This window comes from Pinus tabuliformis, chromosome Q (assembly GCF_031772625.1).
Source record: "Pinus tabuliformis cultivar Carrire ecotype Pingquan chromosome Q, CPIR1, whole genome shotgun sequence".
Lineage (NCBI taxonomy): Eukaryota > Viridiplantae > Streptophyta > Pinopsida > Pinales > Pinaceae > Pinus > Pinus tabuliformis.
This window is the reverse complement of record NC_142296.1, coordinates 1,213,257,666-1,213,284,393: the sequence shown is the minus strand read 5'-3', so window position 1 is coordinate 1,213,284,393 and position 26,728 is coordinate 1,213,257,666. Positions and strand designations below refer to the sequence as shown.

Genomic DNA, 26,728 nt, shown 5'->3' with positions numbered 1-26,728 from the left:
ATATATATAAACTTTTATTTGTTTAAAATTGATTTTTGAATGCAATGTAGAGTATGTAACTTGAACTTGTAAGTCTAAAAAAACTTTGTTGAATTATAGGAAAAATTGACCCAAATAAATAGATCTAAAAAGGGATCAAAATGTAAAATAGTGAAACATTTTAGTTATTAGAAATTTATTTTTTTCAATTTCTTTATATGATATATACATGTTTTTTGATATATATATATATATATATATATATATATATATATATATATATACTTACAGTCAAATATTTTATATAACATGTGTATTGAGACATTTTATCTATGGACTACATTTTTCATATTAATTTATTTTTTTAATTATTAGTATATTTTTAAGTATATGTCAATATTAACTAATCTTGAATATTAAAATATTGTATTAATGATCTTCACTGAATTATTTTATTATTAGAGAGATTTTTAAATATTATATATTATTTTTATAATAAAAATTGAACAAGTTACACATTTCCCTTTGAAACTCAATATTTTTTTATTTTTATTTTTAATTTTCAATTACTATATTGAATATTTTATTATATAGAACATTAAAATATTTTCTTTTAACATTTTGTTTTTCTATATAGAGATAGATATGAAGTAGAGATCCAAATAAATTGGTTGACATATATTTTCAAGTAGTTTATTTAAATGTTGTGTTGAAATATTTTTGAAAAGTATAAAGTTTAAAAATCTTAACTTTTTTTTTTTTACTTATAACTATTTTAACTCTTTTTAAATTTTATATGGACATCGAAATATTTAATTTATGGCTAAGAGTTAGTCAAATATTTTTACCAAATTAGACTATAATATCAACAACAAATCGAGTTACCATACTAAGGTTGATATTACTAATCTTCTATAATGATTTTAATTAAAATTAGTTGAATGGCTAAGAGTTAGTCAAATATTTTTACCAAATTAGACTATAATATCAACAACAAATCGAGTTACCATACTAAGGTTGATATTACTAATCTTCTATAATTTTAATTAAAATTAGTTAAACGCACACATTCACTTTTGTTTCTTTATTATAGTTGATACTATTTTTCTATTTAAAGAATATTTTATTTTTATTTTAGAGGAGATTTTATTTATTTTTTATTTTAAATAGACACTGTCAACTCCATGTTAAGAATGAAAGGAATTACAGGTGGCCCTCACACTAGGGTATAAAATGCACCTCCTTGCTCAATCTATTGGGTTATAAAATGTGCCATAATTAAAAAAAAAGAAAAAAATTATATTTTTATTTTAACTATACCAACAAAATGTATAATTTTTATATTTCTAAAAATATTTTAATACACGATTTAAATATATTATTTGAATATGCATGTTAATTAAATAAATTGTTTGAAATATCTATTTTAAGTAATGCATTTCAATATCAAATCTTTCACCCACATAAGATTTTAATATCTAAAAAGATTGAGCTAAAAAAACTAAAGTATTTCATTTAACCTTCATGATAATAAGAGAGACAAGCAAAATTCATTTAATTCTTAATATAAAATTAATATATAGATTTTAAAAAATATTAATAATAAAAAAACTCAATGTAGGTCTTAAATAAAATATATTAATATAAAAGACCAAGTAATATTGATATCTATTTAAAAATATAAGGTAAAAAAATATTTTAATGTAGATAATATGATTTATAAACAAAACATTTCAATCTCAACAATATAGATGGTATTGTGCCAAAAAAGACAAATTTTATACATAGAAGTTATTAAAAATATAAATTATTATGATTAAAAAATTTAAAGTTATGACTAAAATTTTGATGGTTAAAACATTTACATGTACATTGGTAGAGATGCAACTTAATCAAATATTTAGGTATAATCATTTTTCAATTTTTTTTTACTAAAAAAAGTTTATACCTCAACATATTTAATCTCTCCTTAGAACTCACTAGATTAATGGATTTGCTAAATCCATGAGCGAATTTTTACTAGTAATAATAATTATCATATTATACATATTTATAAATATCCCATTGACAAAATATACCACTGAAATACAATATAGAAAAAATAAGACTACCCAAAAACTACAAAATGTCTTCTATATATTAAAATTAAAAATATACTTTTAAATATGTTACCATGTCTTTTTTATATAATAAAATAGAATAGACATTTTTTTTTTAAAATATATAAAAAAAATTAAACCCTATTTTCCATTTTTCTTTCAAACTCTAATCGTAAATAGTATTTTCTGTTCTCTTTTCCAGCTCCAATTTAATGTTTTTACTTAGATAATATTTAGCTAATTTTTCATTCATATTTTTTATAAATTAATAACATACTCTACATGCTATAATGCAAGGAAAATGAAATGATTGATAAAATAAAACTCAGAGAACAGTAATCACAATTATCATTATTATGCAAAAGATACACATTTAAATATACTTTCTATTTCTGACCTATATTTCAACTGAGATATTTAATTTCTACCTACCCTCCATTCTTAAATACCACATCCTTTTTGAATTTAAGTAACTCATGAAAATGTAAATAATAATGAACATTGCAACATATAATTTCTATATCTTTCCTAAGCATACGTATGTGTACTTCTCTATTAACCTATTGAAAGACATAATAAGACATAATTTTTATCTATAATTTTTTATATACGATAATATTCATCAATTTCACAATCTATATATTAAAATTGTTAATGCTCACTATTATTTATAGAAGACATAGGTTCAATCTTCATAAACACAACAACCTATATAAATAAAGTATCCAATTAGTCAGCAATCTAGAGATGATGGGATAAATCGCATGGTATGCAATGTTGGATGTGATATTAACAATTTGGAAAGTTGATGTCACTAGTTTATAGAACAGGTTTAAAGATGTATTTAAAAAATATTTATCTTATGTGAAATTAGACTATAAAAAAGAGATAAATATCATGTCTCTGTCTTTATTGTCAAAAGAAAAATCTATTTAACAGGGGCATCACGATTTTATTTTCCATTTTATATTATTTCTTCCATTTGGATTTTATAGGTTCAATCTTGATAAACACAAAAACCTATATAAATAAAGTATCCAATTAGTCAGCAATCTAGAGTTGATGGGATAAATCACATGGTATGCAATGTTGGATGTGATATTAACAATTTGGAAAGTTGATGTCACTAGTTTATAGAACAGGTTTTAAGATGTATTTAAAAAATATTTATCTTATATGAAATTAGACTATAAAAAAGAGATAAATTTCATGTCTCTGTCTTTATTGTCAAAAGAAAAATCTATTTAACAGGGGCATCACGATTTTATTTTCCATTTTATATTATTTCTTCCATTTGGATTTTATGATTGAAGTTGCTGCTACTATATCTACCATATTAGATTCCAACCATGAAATTATTGTTCTTGTGACACACAACACCTTTGGTATTAGCACCAATTGGGTTTTAGATATTGACATATGCAACTTTAACAAAGGTCGCGTATATTGAAATATTAACAATTATCCAACTCATTTTAAAGCTTTGTCTCATTGTGAAGTTTTGTTAAGAGATATCAATTACATTCTCTATGTAATTTGTGGTTTTTATTTGTATATAAAATGTGTAAAGAAATCTTTAAATTATGTTCCTGTATTTTAAAAGCATTGTAGTTTTTATTTGTATATAAAATGCGTAAGGAAATCTTCAAATTCTGTTCTTGTATTTTAAAATTATTGTAGTCGCCTCTTGTATTCAAGGTTTTAGGTGCAATATTCTTTCTATGTTTTTTTTACACACTTAATTAGTATAAATAAATATGAAGAATAATGATTTGTCTCCATATACTTATACTTTTTTGTTATTGTTTTCCTGCTTCGTTTTTATTACTATTTTAATATTTTGACATTTTTTTTAATGTTAAATAATTTATTATCATAGAATATTATCCATTTGTTATAGGTTTATCTCAAGGAAAACTTAACAATTTTCGTTAATCATAAATGGTTGGATTCAAGGGGATGCCTCGGTCACCAAGTTGAACTCAACTCATGAAATATTGGTTTGTTGAAGCTTTTATATTAGGTTTTTATTGAAGATATAGATAGATCCAATTTAAAAGCTGAAGCTAAATATTGTTGTTTTGTTGTACTAATTAATTATATATATATTTATAAAATGAGAACTTAGAAAGATATATGTGTGTTAAATTTAATCCTTTCTTAATATTCAAAGATTAACACAATTTAAATTTGTAGAAATTGAAAATGGAATTTCTACTAGTTGAAGAGAGTCAAATTTACCATGTGAGACATAAAGATAAATATTATGAAGTAAGAATATTAGAATAAGATGAATAAGAAAGTGATTTCCTTTATTTGTATTAATCCATTAGATTTTGTGTTAATGAAAAAAATGTGACAAAGAAAATTTGGTGTGAGCTTAACTTGCTATATGATGCTAAAAACATTCATGAATTTGATATTGATGTGAAGAAAGTTGTATGCTCTAAAGATTAATGATAACAACAGTGTTATATATGACCTTGATTCCTTCAATTCCCTTTTTAATCAAATAAAGGCCATTGGTTATGAATTAAAGGACCTTGAGATAATGCATATACTTTCTCTATAGTATGTTAGGACCTTAGGAGAATATGTTTGTTCCCATAGACAAAGCTAAACCGAATCTCAAGTTGGATGAGATCATGGGCCAACTGTTGCAAGATGAGATGGGGAGAAGAACTTTTAAAATAAGAATTGATTGAGAAGCTTTGATGGCTTAGCACAAGGAAATATAGATCTAGAGGAAGATGTGATAGTAAAGATATGAAGTGGCAAGAGTTAATTAGTCAGAGGTGCTATTAAACAAGACATAAGGAGAATGAATCCAAGCCTAATTCTTCAAATGAGTAAGAAGAAAATGAGGATTTGGATGTCAATATTTTCGGTTATGAAAGAAATATGAATCTCCCTTTAGCATGTTTATTAATGATCTTTAAACTACAATTAATATTTCACCACAACGGTTCATTACAAAAAATCTAAGAATATTCTAAAATCCATGAGTATCAAAATAATTTTTACTTAAATCATAGATTAATTATTTAATGGATTTGTTTGAATTTTATGAAATTATGAAAGTATGAGAATGGAAGAACATAAGATTTATCCTAGGAAACACAAAATGGGTGGAAAACCGACTAGAAGGTGAGGCATATGCTATTATCTCTTTCCTTCAGATATAAAAATGCACATATAAAGGAATGAGAACACACCATGGAGTTACATTTTAACATTGTGACCTAAACAATGGCTAAAAATATGTCTCCTCCTCTTGTTGAAAAGAATGTGGTTGGATGAAAATGGATGTCCAAGAAGAAGAATAATGAATGTTATTCTATGTAGTGGTATAACTCTCCATTGGTAGACAAGAGATACTCCCATGTAGGGGGCGTGATTATAACAAGACCTTCTCTCTAGTGGATTAGATGGCCTATATTAGATTCCTATTTGTATTAATAGTTGCTTTTGATTTGGAAGTGGAGAAATGGACATGAAAATAATATTTCTTCATAGGTATCTCAAATATGAAATATTCATGAAGTAAACAAAAATATTTGTGACAATAAAAAATACGACAAGGTTTGAAGCGATGCCCACAATAATGTTACCATTGATTTAAAAAATGTGTTGTGGGACAAGTAAGAAGAAGGGAAGAATTAAGCCATTATGTTTTATTCAAGCAAGAATGTACTTGATAACTATGCTATTTTGGCATTGATGATATTTCCTTAATTAGTTATTGCAAGTAGCTAGTTAAGGGGACTAAGTACCATTAATGTGAGTTTGACATGAAATGAATAAGTGAGTTGCAACATCATTTGGGAATCTAGGTGAAGAGAGATTGCTAAAATATGAATTTTAATATTGGTAAAAAAAGAATGTGTGAAGGATAATTTCTCTTCTAGATGGATAAATGTAAAATGGTTTACACTCCATCTCAAGTGAGAGTGTATTTTATGACTAAAATGAATCTTATGTAGCTAGTATCCTTCTGTTTGCAATGGTGTGAATATGACTAGATATTTCATATGCAATAGGAGATTTAATTAGAGACATGGAAAATACAAGAATAATCATTGGAGTATTGTTACTAATATATTTAGATACCTAAAAGGAATCAATGACTATGTTATTTGATATCAAGCACATGAACGAATAAGGCTTTAGGTGCATGAATTTGTTGATAATATAGTTAATAACTTAACGAGAGATGTGACCTCAAAATGAGGATTATAGCTAAAGCCTATGTTTTAAATGCAAAAGCACAAAAACAATATCCATTTAGAAAAATAGATCTATCAGTAGCACACTATTTTTTAAAGCTAAAATTACCAGATTTTCTAACTATTTCCTTAAAAACCTCATAAAGTTTGCAAAAAAAACCTTAAAATAAATCCTTAAATTAAAAAATGGCACCAACAATAACATCCCCTCTTTTTAGGTAAAAATTACAACTTTAATAGAATGGCGTTGACAATCTATATTGTTGCAACAAAAATTATAAAACTAACCACATAATAAAAAAGTGACACTCCCTATGGTAGCCCCACACTTTTTAAGGTCAAAATTCCAACTTCTTTAAGGGGAGAATACTACTAGGAGCACTAATTTTCAAATTTAGGGTTCATTTTAAGCTTTTGTTACAATTATACAAGTTTTAAGGCCATTTCTAAGAAGTTGTACTTTCTACCTCAAAAAAAAATAGTAGTGTTAATAGTGCCACTATTTTATTTGGGGGTTAATTTCAATTTTTTTTTTTTTTTATTGAGAACATTACAAGGTTGTTAAACTCATGGTTGTAAAGTATGGTAACTTTAAGATTGATATATATAAAAAAAAAAAACCTTGTAAAGTATGCATAAGTTTACCTGCAAAAGTTATAATTGACATCCGAGTATTATGTGAGGTTTATAGGGTGATGTTCCTTGACGTTAGAGCCTTTCTCTACACTTGGATCTGCATGCCCCTTGTGTGGCGATCTCATGGTTTTGAAACCATTCTACACCTACCCAAGTCTAATCGACTTAAATGCAAGAAACAGGGAGGATGTGGTTATGTATACTGCAATTTTTTTGGCAATGCAATTCATCCCGTATGTTCTAATATGGATCGTCCCACTCATGGTAGATTGGTCACGAATGGGGAATTCCCTAACAGATGGGGAAAGTCCATTTATGAGCTTATTAGGATGACGTGTTTTTTTATTGTAGATTACTGGTTCAAATTGTAAACTTGGCTCACAATCTTGAGCACTCCTGCTGCTCACCTCACTCAAATAGCCTGACGTCTCACGTTTTCCTCATGTTATATATGCATGGTTCTGAACCCAGGGTGATGAAAGGATAGTGTTTTGATTGTTGTTGGTATCAATCCACAATCATTAATTTGTTCATGGCGGACAAGAGAGGTTTATTCTAGACTAAACGAAGGTCTATTTTCATTGTACTCTCTTCAAATTGTCATAGTATGGTTGTGTTTTAGTCTACAAAAGGGCTCATTTTTGCTTGGTTGTATTGTCATTACCTGTAAGGTAGTAAGATCTCATCCATGTCGTTTGTTTTTTCTCCATAGATTCAATGTTATTTGTGTTCCTTTTTCACAACTTGTAATTTGGTCTGTTTTTCGAATTGGTGGCAATATTACCCTCTATGACACCTCGGAACTCAAACCTCGCTAAGATTTCATTTACTTACTGAGTGTTGGTCTGTGGAGTGTGGTATCCTGGAACCTTCTCCATTTAGTTTTGAAAATGGATATGGAATTGATATAAGTTCAATATTTCAAACATTTCTAATTCATCCATCTCTTGGTTCACACAAAGTTTGCAGTTTTAGGAAGTTTGGGAAGGTTTTAGTTTGGTAGTCCTGTGGGCTCTAAATTGTCTTCTCCTGCTCACAAAAATTTATCTCTTGTTCTATTACAGGGTTTGTGGTTCATATTGTTTTGGGGTCCTACCCTCTCTTTAATTTGTCCATCTCAATCATTCAATTTTCCCGACTCGCCCCTTCTTATTATGTTTGCAGTTCATATTCCTATATGGCTCGTCGGTAAAGACTTCCTAGTCACACGGGCGGGTGATGCACCTTGGTCATCTTCTTCATGACAAGGGCATCTATTCAAATGGGAATCTGTGGTCAATTTTTTTGAGTTTTCTCCTCTAAAGGTCAGAAAGGAAATTCTCCACTTGGAGGCCAAGGAGTTTGGTTCCCAATCGAGGGAAGTTCCATAAGAGAAGACTTCATTTCCTCCATTCTATTAGTTTGCATGAGGCGTAAATACAAAAGGCTTTCTATTATTTCAAAAAACCAAAAAAAGTTACAAGCAAAGGAGTGGGGTCATTTAGCTATCAATTTACAAAGCTTTCTATATAGGATTTAGACTAGAATCTAGGATTTAGACTATCATGTAATAAATTCAAGAAGTTAGATGTAGTGGAGATTCTCGAGGAGAATATCATGCAAATTAGATAGGATTAGTTAGTTCGGTCCTTTGATTTAGGATCTGGTTGTTAATTGAACCAGTACTTATGTAAGCTACGAACCATAATAAGGGGATTTTGACTGATTTGGCTTGTTTTGCCATATATAAGATTTAGTTGCAGAAAATATCTCTCTCTATCTTTCTATGTAGATTTGGTCAATCCCGGACGTGTTGCATCCCTCTGTAATATCACTGTGTTTTGTTGAATTTCTTGTTTAATTATAAAAGTTTTGAGTATTGTGTGATCGAGTTTAATCTCTTTTCACATGTATTAGGAACTGCGTGGTTTCTTTTCGTGTGTATTAGTAACTGTGGGGTTTGAAGGTATACGGGTTCCTTGATCAAGCTTGAAGAGCCACACTCATCCTTAGCCGTTGATCTTAATTTCAATGCTTTGCGATTAGTCAATAGTGGGGTTAGCCTCGTGTTAAATCATGGTTTAATTAGAAGTCCCGCAAACCGAAGGATCTAGTGGCCATCGTTATCCGACGGATATCAACTAAAGAAATGAGCAGGCGTTAACTCAAGAATCAGACCCAACATCCATTATATTATAGTCTATAAACCCCATCACATCTGTCCTAAGGAATTAAGCACGTGGGAAAATCCAAACCTGAACTTCTATAGGCCGAGTGTTTATAAACCTCATCGGGTCCGTGAGGCCGGTTAAAGGTCGCGCAAATTTCTGAGTGACGATACAGTGACCGTTGGATCAATAAGTTGTTGACCGTTCGATCAATCTCACATCGCATCAGACAAAATTAAGTAAACCTTGCCTAATGGTCTTGAGATTGCGATTTTGTGATGTTTTAAAAGATTTATAAGGCTCTTGCTGTTGGGGGGAATTTAAGCAGTTATACTAGGTTAGTGGAACAGATATCTTTAGAGATAGATGAGTGATACCCCGCGGGAAATTGAAGAAGAGGTTGAATTTGAATCAGAAGAGATTGTTTTGGGTTTTGAACGTTTGTTCTTAATGTCTACACCCCGACCACGAATTGGAAACTCTACTAAGCATGGTAATTCGAGATATGCTGGTAGATAAATATAATTTGTTTGCAGGTCAGGAGGAAAGGAAAAGAATCTTAAGGGACATCAGGTATAAGTTAGATGATATTATGGCCAGATTGACTCGAATGGAGCTTTTTGCAGAATCTAATTAAGATACTAACTCCAATGAGCATTAGGAGGTGCCTGTGGTCATCAATGCTCCAGCTCAGACCTATTCTCACGCAAGCTCTTCTCCTCTTTCACCTGTTACCATTTTTTGACTAATAAGTCCACCATGCACATTGTATTAATGTTTAATATGGGTTAGAACTTTTTTTGTAAGAAATCTTACTATTTTTTGTCAGTGTTTCCATTGGGATGTTGATATGTACTACTACAGTTCACTTTTGACATTTTGTATGGCTTAGTTAGAGCCATAGGGGAACTAGAGGTTCAAAGTTGTCTCTCTTGTAGTTTCCAATTCTCCTGTATTCCAGCAAGGTCGTCACATCTTGCTAATTTTTATCTATTGTTAGTGTCTTTTGTCTCTTTAATTATCCTTAGTGGCAGATATGATCTCCCAAATCATTCATTTGTATGCATGAAAAGCTTTCAATATAACATCTTTTGCTATTAATAGAAATCTATCAATATAATTTACAAAAAAATTGTTGAAAATGAGGTACACAAACTTTACAATTGCTTTTCTTAAAAAGGAATGAATTTTAACACATATCATTATAGCTTGGTGTTTCCTTCGTATTATTATTCAAAGGAAAGAGCTAAGTCAGATCATTAAGTGCGTTGAGGGAGAGTCAAAATACAATATGTAAAAACAATGCAGGACATGTCTTTGAACCAATTGATTATGGCAAAGAAAAAAATAAAGTAGATTAGTTAATAATATATCAAGGACTTGAAATAGAGATATTCAATGACTAAATAATGGTCAAACTCAATTTATTAACGGTAACATTCAAAGAGCAAATAATGGTCAAACAAAATTTATTAATGGTAATATTCAAGTTTTAATGGAGACTCAATTATGATATTTCTTGAGTTCATTGGTGTCATAATAGATTTGTTGGACATATAATGTTTCATACACGAGTTGTCTTTAGTGCGAATTTTTGGAAGCCTTTTCGGTGCGCTTTTCCGGTCTAGTTTTTCTAAAATCCGCTAGGAATTTATTGAAATTGTAATCTTGATGGTAATCCCTGCACAATCAAAGTGCCATAGGGGTTTTTGAGGATGTTGAATCCATATATACAGTCAAAAAACCAGTTTAAACAATACAAATTAAGATTTCACCTCAAATTTTTCCAGTAGATTCTGGCACCGGAAAATCCAAAAAGTCACACTAAATACAACTCCTTTCATTTGTCATATCTTTTTGGTTTCAATGCATGAGCTAGAGGAAATCACACACACACTCAAAATGTTTATCTTTGGTGATCAAAGTTGATGAAAGCATACTAGACCTCAACCAAATGCAACACCTCATGTCTAGGCACATATTCTTATGCAACATTGCATAATGATAGAACATAGTTGAAATGGTTAATTGATTCGGGCTTCAATGTGATCATATTAGATAAATGTAGTACACATTTCTTTCTTTAAATTATATGATGTCCAATACAGATAATTATTTTATAAAAGGTGATATTTCTCTCAAGGATTTTGATGTCAAGGTTTTAAAGGATCTTTCTATGAAACCTTTTATGTCCTATTATGTCGCAAGAATTACGAAATTGTCTAAAGTTTTCAGTAACTATAACATTTTTTTTTCCCGTGGAGAAAGTCGTAATTTTATTCATAATGACAAAATTACATTTTGTAGATGCATCAAAGCATATGCATATGGCCTGAACCTATTTTCACAGGATGTTGGGCAGACAAAAAGTAAAGTAAAAAGAATAACAATATGTAAAAGGTTGACTATGGTTCTTTTCTCCCCTTCTTCTTTTCCACCTTACGCCAACCTCCAGTATTTGAGTTGGCCGATACAATGGAAAGCTGATTTTCAGAGGGAGTGTCTTTGTCAGATTCAGATCCTTCTGATCCATGGTTTCGCTTGATGCCCGTTATTTCCTTTCCTGATAGCTGGACTGATTTATGCTGAGTTTTTTTGCTGGGGTCTTCCTCCTCCTTTGGTGAGCTCTTCTGATTCTTTTGATCCTCACTTTCTGCTTGGTATACTACTGTTTTTGCATTTTCTAGTTATTCCTCCAAGGGGGCTATACTTTGCCATCCTTTTGGCTGTTTCTCTTGCTTCTTGTTCCAATTGGGGGGTTGTTTTTCTTTAGGACAAGCAATGTGGAGGTGTACTATTTGTAGACATCCATGGCATTAGAAAGCTATTTTTTAATAATCTAGTGGTTCTATCCATTCTGTGTTGTTGAAATTCAAATTGATGTTATCCGGTAGGCCCTCAATGAGATCTACCTCGACACATTTCCTGGCAAATGTTAAGATCCTCTGGAGATTCTGTCCTCATTAGTCTTGAGATATTTACCCAAAGCGTTCCCTATGGCAATTTATACTTTATGATGCCAAAAACGTAACGGGAGATTGTGCAGCCTGACCCACACCGGCATCTTTGATACCAACATTGTATTAGCATCGAATTCCGGGAACCATGGGGTCATAAAAAGTCTTGCATTACCCTAGAACCATGGCCCTTTGTTGAGTATGTATTCTCTTTCTTGTTCTGTTTTGAATCAGAATATAAAGAACCCTTTTGGGCATAAGTAGATCTCGCAGTCTGGTGACCAGGCCTCATATATCCATTGGTGTAAGACATCAGATTTTGGCTAGAATCCATTAAATCTACATATGACTGAATTGGAATAAAGATCTGTAAACAGGCTTTTCACCTCAGGCATGGCAATGGTAAGTGTAGGGTTCACAGATGTTTGTTCCACTATGTAGGGCCCCAGAAGCTCCATTGGTGTTGTATATTTGACATGTGTTTGACCCTTACCTTTGACTGCTTCCTTGAAGGAACCTGTGCTTTTGGAGCTGGTTCTAGCACTTCCTCCCCTCAAACATAAGTTAATTATTATGGTTGTGTCTATGTTGATGCCGTAGTCCTTCAGTGTGAGGTTGTCCTGTAGGCTGTGACCTAAGCATATCAAATTTTGCCGATGTGCTAGAATGACAAGTTGGTTCTGGATCTTGTCTTTTAGCTCCTAGATCTTCCTTCCTTCCTGGATCCTCTAGCAAGTCGTCTTGCCTTCCATAGTTCTAATGAAGATTTGTATCGAGTCCTTATTTTTTGGGTATGTGTCCTTCCACAGTGTTGCGATGTCTATTACCCCACTGTCTGAATTTATCAGATCTAGTTGTCCCGTCGCTTTCTTGCAGTACTTCGTCCTGTTCCAGCCTACTCGGTCGCCTCCAATCTGCTTTTCTGCTTGGCCTGGCCATTTAAGTTCCATTTTTGGCACATCCGGTGCATGATCTGTGAGGGTCGGCGGAAGTATTTGGGGTTTCCAATTTCCCAACATCTCTACTCGAGTTTTTCCTTTCTCTACGTTATAGGGTTGTGATGTGAGATGAAAGAATGACTTGTCGCATGAAGGCCTCCAGATCTGGACTTGGTGTGACCTGTTCAAACTTCTAAATGTTGGATCTATCAGATCAAAAGTGGATCTATAGGTAATACTCCCTTCCATAGAAAGTAGGATCAACCCAGATCCATGCAATAGCCATGCAAGGGCAACATTGCCAAACTCAGGGTTATGGCTAAGGTGCGTGGGGGGTGTTCCATCCCAGATCTAAGAGCCTGTAGCATATAGGCTAATAGATCTAGCATTGTGCCCTTGGTCATGGGGCTGAACGGTCACTTTGAAGATGCCTACGAAAGCCCCATCTAGCGTCATCAAGACCGTTGCTTCTATGTTTACCACATGCCCCTTGCCTGCGCAATCGATTGTTATCTATGCAGTTTTTGGTTTTGAGCCAGCCATTGGCACCTCGTGGAAGGGGTTGGACATCGTAGGCATGGAAGATCTAGATTTGGGACTTTCTAGATAGCTTAGATTATCATCCTTGTGGTCTCCATCACCTCTCACCGTCCCTCGGTGCTCTATTTCGTGTTCTTCCTTCCCCTTGTAACCCGAATCAGTCAAGGAGACAAGGACACCGACAGTTCGCTGGAGAGCTCGGACACTGGATCTCTCGGCTATGATCGAGGGTGCTGCTTCGTCTCTAGATCTGCTGCTGCTCAGACACTCCCACCCCGTGTAGCCAGGGTGCAGTATGAGAGAGGAGGACATGCGGGAGTTCATGGTTGCAGACCCGTTTCCTTCAAATTTCCCCAAAATTGGTCAGTAACTATAACATTTCATCTAAATTTCTATATTATTTGTGGTTAAAAAAAAACTTTAGCTTTAATATAGATATTAGAATATTGTAGTATGATTTTGCAAATTTTTTTTGAAATTTGAAACTTTATTTAAAATGTATAATTTGATTTTCTTCTTTTCTCAGACAAAAGAGAGATTTTATGGTAAGTTTATATTGTTTTTTTCTTAATATTTAAAAATAATTAAATATGTGAAATTGTATTTATGGGATAACATGATTTTTAAAATTAAACTAGTAATACATATTGGACTAAGATGAGGTTGAGTAGGGAGACTTAAACTAATCAATATTTGAAGTTTAAAATAAAGTAGAAGTGAGAAATCCCCATACTAGAGTAGCGAAAAGTTATTTAACTTTAACTTTTAGTATTTCATGGCTTCCTTAAGAAGGCTAATGTTATGAAACCAGCGCACAAAAAGATAGAAAAGAGAGATCAACACCTTAGAATTCAGCCTCTTCGAGGGGGAAACCTCCTTTACATTACACAAATGAGCAATTATTGGATGATACAAATGAAAAGACCTCCTTTCTATATATAGGAGTCCAAGGGGTCATAACATAATCAGAGCCGACATAACAATAATAATGCAAGGGCACAATAATAACAATAGTGGGATTCTATGGAGCACAATAGTAACAATATGGGCAATACATGGGTACATCAATATAATAAGTGGTTTGTACTAATAACAATAAGGGGTTACACTAGTAGTATAGGGGCCTAACATGCCCCTCTCCTTCAAAAAGCGTTTTCCTCAATGCTTGAGTAGTTCTTGATGCTTCTGTATAAAATTCTTGTCCTCCCATGTGGAATCTTCAGCGGGTAAGTTCTTCCACTTGATGAGATACTCTGAAATTGATCGATTTCGTAGCTGTCGAGTTCTTGTTTCTATTACTGCTCCAGGTTCCGATATGATTTTTCCTTACTCTTTACTTTCTAGCAATATTATTTGAATTGGGATCTTTTGAAACTTTTGAATAAGTGGCCATACTTCTTCGTCCTTCTTCCATTCATCCCTTGCTTCTTTTATCCAATCTGGTTGGATAATAGAAATAGCACAAAACAATGCTTCCACATCCTCATCCTTGAAGAGTCTTCCCATTCGATAAGGTCGCCATTTTTTAAGTGCATGTAGTATTGCCAACATTTCCTTCTCATAAATAGCTTGCTTGAGATGTAGTAGTAAAAATACCTAATCACCTACATCAAAACATTTTTCACTACGATGTTGATCTACCTGTTGTTTCATTTGATTTTGCACCGAAGTGGCATTATCCTTTAAAATTTGGAGAACTCGTTGTTGATGCTCGATGTGATCTTTCACTGCTTGAACCTTTTTCTTCTTGATATGTCCTTATATCTCTAGAGTTTTAGGAGTGGTAATTTCTTCCAATCCTTTACAAGATATGGTCGTATTCATTTCTTAATGCTCGATGTGATCTTTCACTTCTTGAACATTTTTCTTCTTGATATGTCCTTCTATCTTGATAGTTTGAGGAGTGGTAATTTCGACCAATGAATTACAAGATATGGTCGGATTCATTTCTTCTTTCTCAATGTGATCTTTCACTTCTTGCACCTTTTTCTTCTTGATATGTCCTTCTATCTTGAGAGTTTGAGGAGTGGTAATTCTTGCCAATGCTTTACAAGATATGGTCTGATTCATTTCTTCTTTCTCTGGGGTGGTGTCCTGGCATATATCTTCTTCTTTTGATGTTTCTTGATCATTTTCTTCCTCCTCTTCATATTCTATGTAAAATAATTTCTTCTCAGCACACTTATGACCTTTAGTGCATTTGCTATCACAATTGTAACAAAGCCCTTTTTTTCTTTTTTCTTCCAATTGTTGTGGTGTAACCCTTGTAGGTTGTGGAAGGCTAGGAGAAACAACACTTCCATCTTTATAGTTGTGAGGGGTATGCTTCCTGGTTTCCATAATTTTTCTTTCCACTATGTCACAAAGCCCTTTTACTCTTTCCAATTGTTGTGGTGTTGCTCTAAAGAAGGTGTTGCTCTTTATATCCTCATAATGTGCTATCATTTCCTCCGTGAAAATTGACCATGTAACAAGTTGTTTACGAGAACAAAGCCCTTCATACCATAAAAATTAATCCAGTTCTAAATATGAAGATGCAATACATACCTTTTGTAACAGTGGTACACCATGTAGATCAAAATATTGTTCCATCTGAAGTATCCAATTTACCGGATCCTTGCCATCAAACTTCCTCATCTTGCTTTTTCTTTATTTTAGGAGCTTGATCTTGAAACGACTGTAACTTTGTACTTTCAGATCTTTAAGTTCTGAAATTGGGACCTGTAGTAGCCCTCTGTGTCCTCTTTCCAATGCCATTAGTCTGATCCAAATTGGATTCTCCAAGAAAGAGTTATGCACAATCTCCCAAGATGACCTGATTATAGACCTTTCCAGAAGAGCGAACTTGTATGAAGTGCCACGTGTCACTGTTTCAACCTTTGGCTCTGAAAAATATCTACAGGAAATTACAGTCTGTCCTCTTTCTATACCTTCTTACAAAATTTTAATCCGATGCTCAGAGAGAAAGTTATGACGATTTTCCCCAGGTCACCAGTTTGGAATGTAATTCAGGAGTTTGCAAAAATATCAACTTCCTCAGATCATATCTCCGCAAATATAACGCAAAAAGCTCTGAAATTTGGACCCGAGGTTCAGTGTGATTTCTTCTCAAATGGGTTTTTTTTTTTAGCTTCTGAAACATCGCAGAAAAAAGTTGTAGCGAAAATGCCACAATGACCTATTTGGAGCAGCGTAACCCTAGAATCCAAAGCTCTGATACCAAATGTTATGAAACCAACTCACAAAAAGATAGAAAAGAGAGATCAACGCCTTAGAATTCAACCTCTTCGAGGGGGAAACCTCCTTTACATTACACAAATGAGCAATTCTTGGATGATACAAATGAATAGACCTTCTTTCTATATATAAGAGTCTAAGGGGTCATAACATAATCAGAGCCGACATAACAATAATAACGTAAGGGCACAATAATGACAATAGTGGGCTTCTATGGGGCACAATAGTAACAATATGGGCACTACATGGGTACATCAATATAATAAGTGGGGTGTACTAATAACAATAAGGGGTTGCACTAGTAGTATAGGGGCCTAACAACTAAATATCATTTTGATAATTTGATTGGAGAAGTTTTTACTTAGCAGCCATTTAATTTGAAGTTGGTAATTAAACATTGCTTCGAGATGGCATTGATTTTGCAATGAAAACACTTATGAGTTTGAAATACTTTGTATGTTAGACTATGTTATACTTGGAAGGAATTTATGATATTCTCTCAAAAGGATTTATTTTATCCTTCTAAATTTATATGGGTATTTGGTAAGATATTGTTCCTTCCCAATTTGAAATGTCAAGAGGTTGGAAACAAGATGTGTTGTTTGAAACTTACATAGCATGAAAATGCTAGTATTGGATTATTGACACATTCTATAATTGGAAGCCTTAAGAGGTTAGAAGTAAGAGGTGATAAGACTTGACTTATTAATGCAAGCATATTTTTATTTGTGATTTTTTAACTAGAAGTTAAGAATTTCATGAAGGATTAAGATGACAGGTATCTAGCCCATGCACTTTATAGAAGTTCTCAATGAACTATGAAGTCTTCAAACAGGAAATGAATCCAATTGATTGGATAAAATGTTTATGTGAATTTAATTTCAAAGAAAAAAATCTATCACATTCACATTTGTTGAATATAACATAGCCCATGTTCTAAAATATAGTTACAGAGACACAAACTACTCTAAAATATGAAAAAACACTCCATATATGTAATCCCAATTCATGGATGAATCTAATGGTGTTATTTTCACAACATAGTTGAGCTGATTTCTTCTATAAATAATGGTAGATATAAATATATTAATGTTGTTACACGATCCTAAAATGAAATCAATGTATGCTTCACATAGTTTATGTTCCAACTTCGATCTAGCTACTCATATTATAGAATTGTATCAATTATCCTCTTAAATTTTATTGATAATAATATTGCATGCTAATAACTATGGATAAACTCCCACTTCCTCCATGTATTTAATATGTCCAATACTACCTCTACAGTATAAGCTTCTTAATTCTCGTGCTATAAGAGATAATGATATTATCCATAATACTTAAGGTTTTTTTTTATGAATGATCCCGACCATTAGCATTTGTGTAATCTCGCAATTGTATAAAAAAGGAATAACTGGAATTTCTTACATCTTAAGGATATGACAATAAAGGCATGCCATGCTCTCCCTTAAGGATGTGACAAGAAAGGCACACCATGCTCTCCCTTGAAGCATCTAGCTCATCAAAATTTTCATATAAACGGTAGCACATGCAACAATTTGAGTGGAATGAATCAGAAATTATTATCATATTAAAAATGATGCAAGAGCATCCCTAATTTAGAAAAGTTAACATACATGAACAAAAAAAATTCCCATTTTCAAATCATTATTTTCTTATTTAAATTTTGATTTTTGATTGAGGTTTATTGTGCTCTTAGACTACTTCAAACTGATATTATGAAATAGTTGAAAGTAATAGTGATTAAACTCATTTGAAAAATAATCATTCAATAACTATCAAATCAATGTCCACAACTAACAAAGGCAACCTAAACTCATGTTGGGTAATATACTGGACGAACAACCTGCAAGTATGAGCACTCTCATTCACAATGCCATGACAGCTACCATGGATCCCGAGTTCAGGGTTTATGTTAACGAGGCTCTGTTCATAAAAGCCGATAAGATCCATGCAATTAGCTCTTCCTCCCATATTCTGAACCAATTTTCAGCTGAAGCTGCCGAGGGTATTGACCTGTGTGACCGCATTCTTCTTCCAGGAATCCAACTGGATTTCGCGGCGAGGCCACCAACAGAAGACCACCGCCTTGCACGGTTATACGAGGAGGCTTTCGGGTTGCAGAGAATCAAGGTGCCCAACTTCGGCTTTGATCCATGCAGCCATCATGCCGCAACGCGTATAGAGGCTAGGTCGCGCCATACCCAGAACGCACAGAGCAATGGCAAGGGGGAAGAAGAAAAGCAATCCGGGACACGGCAGGGTTGGGATCTGCAGGTTTTCACACTAGTTCGGTTGTTGCAATCAATGAAGGGGGACTACATGATGCATATTTGCTCCCTCTCTCAATGCATTGGCCCAAACTTTGCAGATCCGGCCTAGATCTACCCGATCTGGCCAACATTCAAGAATAGCCAGAACCCAGGCAACAGATCGGTGGCAATAAGCATAGATCGAGCAGAGGGTTTGTAGATCTAGACATGCACAGGGATAAACGACCAAATACGAGGCCAGATCTGGAAGATTGTTTACAGCGAGAGCACACGGAAATTAGCCGCGACACCAGTTTAGGCGGATCAGGAACTCAGTCAAAACCCAGGCTACAGGTAACAACAACTCATTTTCATATTTTTATTAAAACCCCTGAGGGGAAAACTCGTTTAGTGTGGGTACATGTAGAAAGCACCATCTTGCAGCTGAAATAGCAAATATGGGCATTGACGAGATACCTAGTTCAGATCCAACACTTGGTCAGTGGTAGGTGGTCCCTCCAGGATAGTAGAACGCTGAAAAGTTATGAGATTAGTCCAGGAAAAATCATTACTTTAAACCTTAGGCTGAGAGGAGGGGCCCTGCCTCAGGGACAGCCAAGCTCCTCAGGAGGAGACAAGGAGAAAAAGATAGCACCTCAACATCAACCGAAGGGAGGTTCCTCCTACAAAAACATTTTACAAGGCAACAGAGACTCAGGGTCCTCTCCAGATCAAGGCGGATATACACCTAGGCCATACATAGTAGATCAGCTAGGGCAAACTCCGGCCCTTAACTTTGATTCTACAAGGCTTGATTATTTCGTTAAGTCCTATGAAACGCAAGCCCTAACCTGTCGTTTTAACAGTTTTTGGCCAAAACCAATGGATCTATTCCACTGGATCTTCACCAATTGGACCATGGAATGTGATATACATCTATGCTCTAAGGGGTTTTTTATAGTTAGATTTGCATCCAAGGAAGTCAGAGATACAATCATCAGTGTTGGGCCTTGGTTTTGGGGAACATCGGGGCTGTTTATGACCCCATGGATTCCAGATTTCAATCCAAACAAAATGGTTGTATCAAAAGTGTCGGTCTGGGCCCGCCTATACAACCTTCCCCTTCACTTTTGGAGTGAACAAGTATTGGAAGGCATTGGGAACAACATAGGGAAATATATCAAAACAGATCTAGAAAGGATTGATGAAAGGGTCTACACTTTTGCACGCATTGGTGTGGAAGTAGATCTAAGTAAAGGGCTGTCGGACAACATAAGGCTGATCTACAAACAAAAAAATTGGCTGCAAGAACTAGACTATGAAAACATTGTTTTCAGATGTAGGCTCTGTAGGCTGACAGGACACTTGCAAAGCACATGTCCAGAAGCCAAGAAAGTAAACAGTAAAAAGAAGCAGAAAGGGAAGCAGAGGAAAGGATGGAAATTTCCCCCCCTGACTCAGAGGACGGAGAATCAAAAGCAGAAGAGGAAGATACCCCCGCAGAGAATGCCAAGGTTTCTCAAGAAATGGAGACTTAGAAGGAAACCACATCAGACAACAAGGCTTCACAGCTCCACTCAAATCAGGCAAAGAAGGCAAGCGAGGATCTGAGTATGGGAGGGATCAAAATGCATCACCACTCAGACACTTCAGACTCAGACAAGGAAACAGCCTCACAGAAAGCAGAAACATAGTTAGTCATAGCATCGATTGAGCCCACTCAAGGAGAGTGGCGCAAGGTCGAAAAGAAAAAGGGGAGAAAAACTTGAAGGGTGAGTCCATTACCCACTACCAGATTCCAGTTTTTCTGCCTCTTTCTCCCTTCTTCTCTCTTTCTCTTTTTCTTCTTCTACTGCACGTTAGTTTTGTAACGTTGCATGGGGTGCAAAAGCACTTGAGCCCAATGGGCTTCTTATGGAAATGCTTCAATGCATCTGCTAGTGTAACTTTTCATTTTTTAAATAAAAAGTTACCGATTTTTTCCTTGGAAAAAAAAAAACCTAAACTCATGTTAGTGGATGACAGAATCATGCATGGAGGATAATGTACAATAGAGTATAGAGCCCATCAATAAGGGTAGTGTAGAGCCGTGGTCAAATAGTGTGAGAGGAATGACCACAATGGAAACTAAAAGAAACAACATTTCCTATCATTTTCCACTTCTTTGTGGTGATAAACCAAACAACATCTCTTGTCATTTCCACTTCTTTGTGGAGATAAACCAAACTAGAAACAGCATCTCTTACCATTTCCACTTCTTTGTGGAGATAAACCAAACTAGAAACAACATCTCTTATCATTTCCACTTCTCTGTGGAGATAAACCAAACTAGATTTTATTAAGGATTTCAACCAGAAAACAAAAAAATTCTGGGTACATGACATAAATGAATGAGACTTCCACATCCCATCTTGAAAAAGACTTTCTTTCATGGACATTATTATCCATTTATTTAAGGTAAATTATATCCATATCAACCATGAGTATAAATTGAGCTAACAAACATGTAGAGAATAAAAGTTTTAGTAGGTACACGACACGAATGCAAGATGGTTGACATGTGAATAAATAAGAGTTCCACATCCCTTCTTCGAAAGACTTTCTATCATAGATAATATCATCCATTTATCTCAAGTAGATTATATCCATATCAACAATGAATGTAAGTCTGAGATTATAATAACATAGAGATTATATCCATATCAACAACGAATATAAGTCCGAGCTTATAATAACATAGAGACTAAAATTTCGAGAAGAGGATAAATGATTTGGTTGGCACGTCATAAAAAATTATGGCTTTGAGGATTGGAAGAACAATCTAAATATTATTTGGAAATTGAGATAGTTGAACCCCATAACAAATAGATTACATAATTATGTGGTTATTTCCACTCAATGTTTTGTTATTGTACTATGTGTAATTCTATTATGGATACTTATTATTGAATTGTGCTTTAAATTGTTGATTGATATTTCTACATTGTAATTCTATATGAGAACATTCTTACATTAAATGACACAAAGTAAGTTGATATTATGGTTTTGTCACATTTTTTATATTCAATAATTTGTGAATGTTCGTGAAGTGGATAGTTTGTATGAGAATATCTCAAAACATAATTAAAGTCACGGAATAAAGGAGGACCTCATAGAAAACCCATTTAGAAATAGGACACAAACATTTATGAACTTGCACAATAGCGAGGATGATGATCACAAGAATCGATGTCATTAAGGAAATATACGTTAGAGATATTGTGTATATTATTCTTGATGATGGTGATGACGAAGCAAAAAGAGAAAATCTGAGAGAAAAACTAGAAGAACAATTAACAATCGAGCAAAAAAACATCATGTAAATCATGTGTATTAGAGGTAAACCTATACTTGAAATTCTTATATATTTTAGATGTCTAAATATTAATATTTTGATAGATTTGAATAGGAGAACAAATGGAAAAAGTTCTTTGAATTTTATTAGAAACTCTATGAGGATTAATTCTCCTATGCAAAATTAGATATGCATAGTTCTATGTGGTGGAATAAGTTGCAATTGTATAGAGAAAGTGGTGATAAAAGAAGATTAAAACCAATGATAAAAGAAGATTAAAACCAAGGATAGGGTGATGAAAAAATTGAAAAAAATGTCCCTTTAGATTACACATTTTAAATCCATTTAGAAGATTGAAATTTTTAGGTAACTAAAGATATTAAAAATGAGTTTCCTAATCAATTTCATAGATTTTGTATAAGGTTTATACATAGTGGAAAATTTTTGGAATCGATTCCGAAGTATGTCAATATTTTATGTTAACCATTCAACATGAGTTTAATGACTTAAATTTTTATTTAGTGGTAGAGGCTTATTAAGTGAGCATGAGAGTTGAAAAGAAATGGTTGAGAAAATGCCAAAAATATAAAGAAAAGATAGGTAAAGGTTAAGAAAGGTAAGTTGAAAAATGTGATGGAAGCAATATTGTGGATCAACAAAGAAGATATGATACTACCAAATGTGGTGAGTCATAAATAAGTAAATGTATAAGATGAAAATTTAAAACAAAAAACTTAAAATTATGTGAGGGAAAGGCCATATGGAAAAATGGGTGTCCAAAAAAAGAGGGAAGAACCAATAATGTGGAAGCAATAGAGTCAAGAATAGAAAATAAGTCATTATTCTGATGAAAACTAATGGTGGTGAGAATTTGATGCTGAAGTAATTTTATTTCATTTGGAGAAATAGGTCATCATAAATTTGTTTCATTTAGAGAAATAGGTCATCATATAACATAAGCAATTGAAGATAATTTTTTGTGTTAAGTGTAAAATTGGAGGTAAGTTTTGTATATTAGTGGTTGACCATGGTAGTTCAAAGAATTTAGCTTCTAATGAAGTTATACATATATTAAATTTGAATTGTATGCCTCATCCAAATCTACAATAGCACAGTTTTTAAAAGGACACAAAAATACTATACAAAAACAATATGAAATTATTCTTTACAATGATATTAAAATATTTTATGATGTATTAACCTTGAAGATTCCCCATATCCTCTTAAAAATGTCATGGAAATATGATAGAGGTGCTATGTGAGATGTAATTTGAAATCCTTATGCTCTACTGGAGAAGGATGGATAGAAGTTCAATTTTCATCCTATATTTAAAGAAGAGGCAGGGAGAGTAATGTTAAGTTTGATTTCATTTTATGTAAAAAAAAATTGTGTAGTAACTAGAGAATGTGGTATTCATGGTAGATGTTGGTGTGCTCAACAAGCCAATAGTGAGGGAGGTATAAGTGGAGTTACTATTCACTACACTGATGTTTTAAAATTTTGGATGAAATCAAAGAATTAATAATAGTGAATAACTAATATTTAGGAAAAAAAGTGGAAAAACAATGACTTTAAAAAAATAATTGCAAAATAAAATGGTTTCCATTTTCACAGTGATAGGATGGATACATTGTTGTGGATTTTAACACTTGATAATAGAAAAGGGAGATGTTCATTTTTCAATTTGTATTTATCAATATCACATTAATAGGTAGTTTAGAATGAATCCAAAACATAAGTTTCATTAACAATGGTTTACTTATCCACTTATCAAGAGTTTTAGTAATTTCGTGGAAAGCCTCTTGGTAAAGTCTTTAATTATGTTTAGAATACAATGCGATTCCAATACACTTGAAACCTTATCTAGTTCATAACATGGTCTAACCCAGGAGTTCAGAGCTCTTGTGGAGACACAGACAGGTCGAAAGATCAAGTCCCTAAGGTCGGACAATGGAGGAGAGTACACCCTTGGAGAGTTTTTTCACTATTGTGCGGGGGCAGGCATTAGGAGGGAGTTCACTATTCCTTACAACCCCCAGCAGAACGGGTTGCAGAGAGGAAGAACAGACCCATCATAGGGGCTGCCAAAGCCATGTTACATGATCAAGGGTTGCCATTGTTCTTGTGGGTAGAGGCCTGCAACACAGTTGTTTACTTGCAGAACAGGAGTCCGCATCGTGCCTTGGGGCACATGACTCCGGAGGAGGCTTTCTCTGGGAAGAAGCCTGATATTGGTCATCTTCATATGTTTGGATGCATTATATACTCCTATATACCCAAGGAGAAGAGGACCAAACTAGATCCCACTGCAGAGAAGGGTATCTTTGTGGGCTACAGTGAGACCTCAAAGGCCTTTCGGATTTACATTCCTGCACAGAGGAGAGTTGTTGTCAGACGGGATGTGAAGTTCGAGGAGGACAGGGCCTTTAGGAGGTCACGGGAGTTAGAGTATCGGGATCAGCCAGACCCTCAGCAACAGTTGAGTCAGTCACATAAATCTAGTGGGCAGGGATCAGGAGGATCAAGAGGATTAGGAGGTGTTAGTGTCGGTCTTGAAAGCCCTCCATCAGTGATCAAAGCTCTTTGCATTTGCATTAGTAGGTGTCTCATTAGTGTCAAATTTTGCATCCCGTTAGGCATGCCATAACCCTGATGGAGGAGCTGGTCTATTTATACCCCTCTTGGCTTTGCTGGATTAGGCCATGTCAGTCATTAAGTTTTTCAAGCTTGTCTTGTTTTGTCTTAAGGTCAAAGGTCCTAGGTCTAGGGTTTGGTCATTTATCCTTGCAAGGTCATGCCTTTGAAAGTCCTTGAGTGCCCAGCAAGCCAGAGGGAGGATTGTAAACATGTTTCTTTGATATTTTCATCATGTACAATTCATTTTTAACCTTGGATTTAAAAACTCTGTTTTTAAAGCCAAGGTCATGTTAAATTTGTGTAAAAAGAATGAAATTCCAAAAGGTCTTCAAAAGGACAGCAGTAACCCTGGTCCCCTTGCCAAAGTCCCTCAGATGATCTACGTGCAAAAAGAATCAAGTCAAAGCACTCAATGAGTCAAAATCAGGATAAAGGAAACCAAAAATCAGTGTTATAAAGTGTCAAAAGAAACAACATTAGAAAGTGGGTTTGTAAATGAAATTTTTTCAAATGAGACTTATAAAATCCCAAATTCCCTCGTTTCACTCTCATTGTGCATTTTAGAGCTTGCAAGAGAGAAAGAGAGAGTGATTGAGAGAAAGGAGCGAAATTGCAGTGATTTCGGGCAGCAGAGTGGTGCGCGACCCGTCAAAGGAGGTGCGCGACCTGTTGGGCGGTGCGCGACCCGTCCAGAATTCCTCCGCAGTTCAGAATTACTACGGGTGCGACCCGTTGGGAGGTGCGCGACCCGTTGGGAGGCCTGCGCGACCCGTTGAACCGCTTGCCTGCAAACTTCAACAAAATTCCTCAATCTCCCTTCAAATCATCTAAATTGGTCGAGGTAGGCTCTTTACACATGGTTTTTGAGGATGGTGATGAATATAAGACTTTATGCTATGATTTTAATCTCAAATCTTGCAAATCAAAAGACTTATATGGCTGCAATATTCATGTGCAAACTGTTCTAGGGTTTATGGTGTTTCAAGTTGTTTTTCCTTTGGTTTGTTTCCCTCCCTCCCCTCTTGCTCACATTCATATGTACATCTCATTTTCCCCCATGTCATTTTATAAATGAAATGAAAATCTTTCCCCATCCCTAATCACTAAAAATATAAAAAAATCCTACCCCTTTCCCCAAAGCATAAAAAACAAAAAATGAAAACCCTGATTCCCCTCTACCATATGCATGTGCAAGATAACAAAAACTGTTGGTAAAATGTCAGCATGTTTTTTGCATGGTTTCCCTTTTTCCCTTATTGAACATGAATACATATATTCCCATGTTTACTTTCATGCATGTTTTTCCCATATGCAATAATCTTTGCAAATGATTTCCCTATTACAAATATGTGTTCCTATATGCATATGATTTGCAAATTTTCCCTTGAAATTCCCTGTAATATTTATATATTCCCATTCCTTGTTAAAATATCCCTCCCCTAACATTTCCCTCATGTTTTGTTCCCCTTGAAACAGCATAGATTTCTGCACTTTTTGCAGGCAGAGACAGCAGTTTTATTTGTCCACTTTGCTCCTAAACCATGTCAGAAACCGAAACCTATGAGCAAAGTGATGACCATTCATCATCTACAGAGGTTGAGGAACAGAGGAGGCCTCGTAAGGGTGGTAAGGGTGGACATCATAAGCGAGAGGAGCCCACCTCTCTGGCAGAATTACAGGCTTGCCCCATGGCAGTGTGTTGTTTTCAGTATATGTCTTGTTAT

The 26,728-nt window shown here is 34.0% G+C and overlaps 1 pseudogene; it reads left to right on the top strand.

Moving 5' to 3' along the window:
- The first annotated feature begins 18,598 nt into the window (after nt 1–18,598).
- The window catches only part of LOC149224140 (naringenin,2-oxoglutarate 3-dioxygenase-like), a 122,873-nt pseudogene continuing 114,743 nt past the window's right edge, over nt 18,599–26,728 (top strand).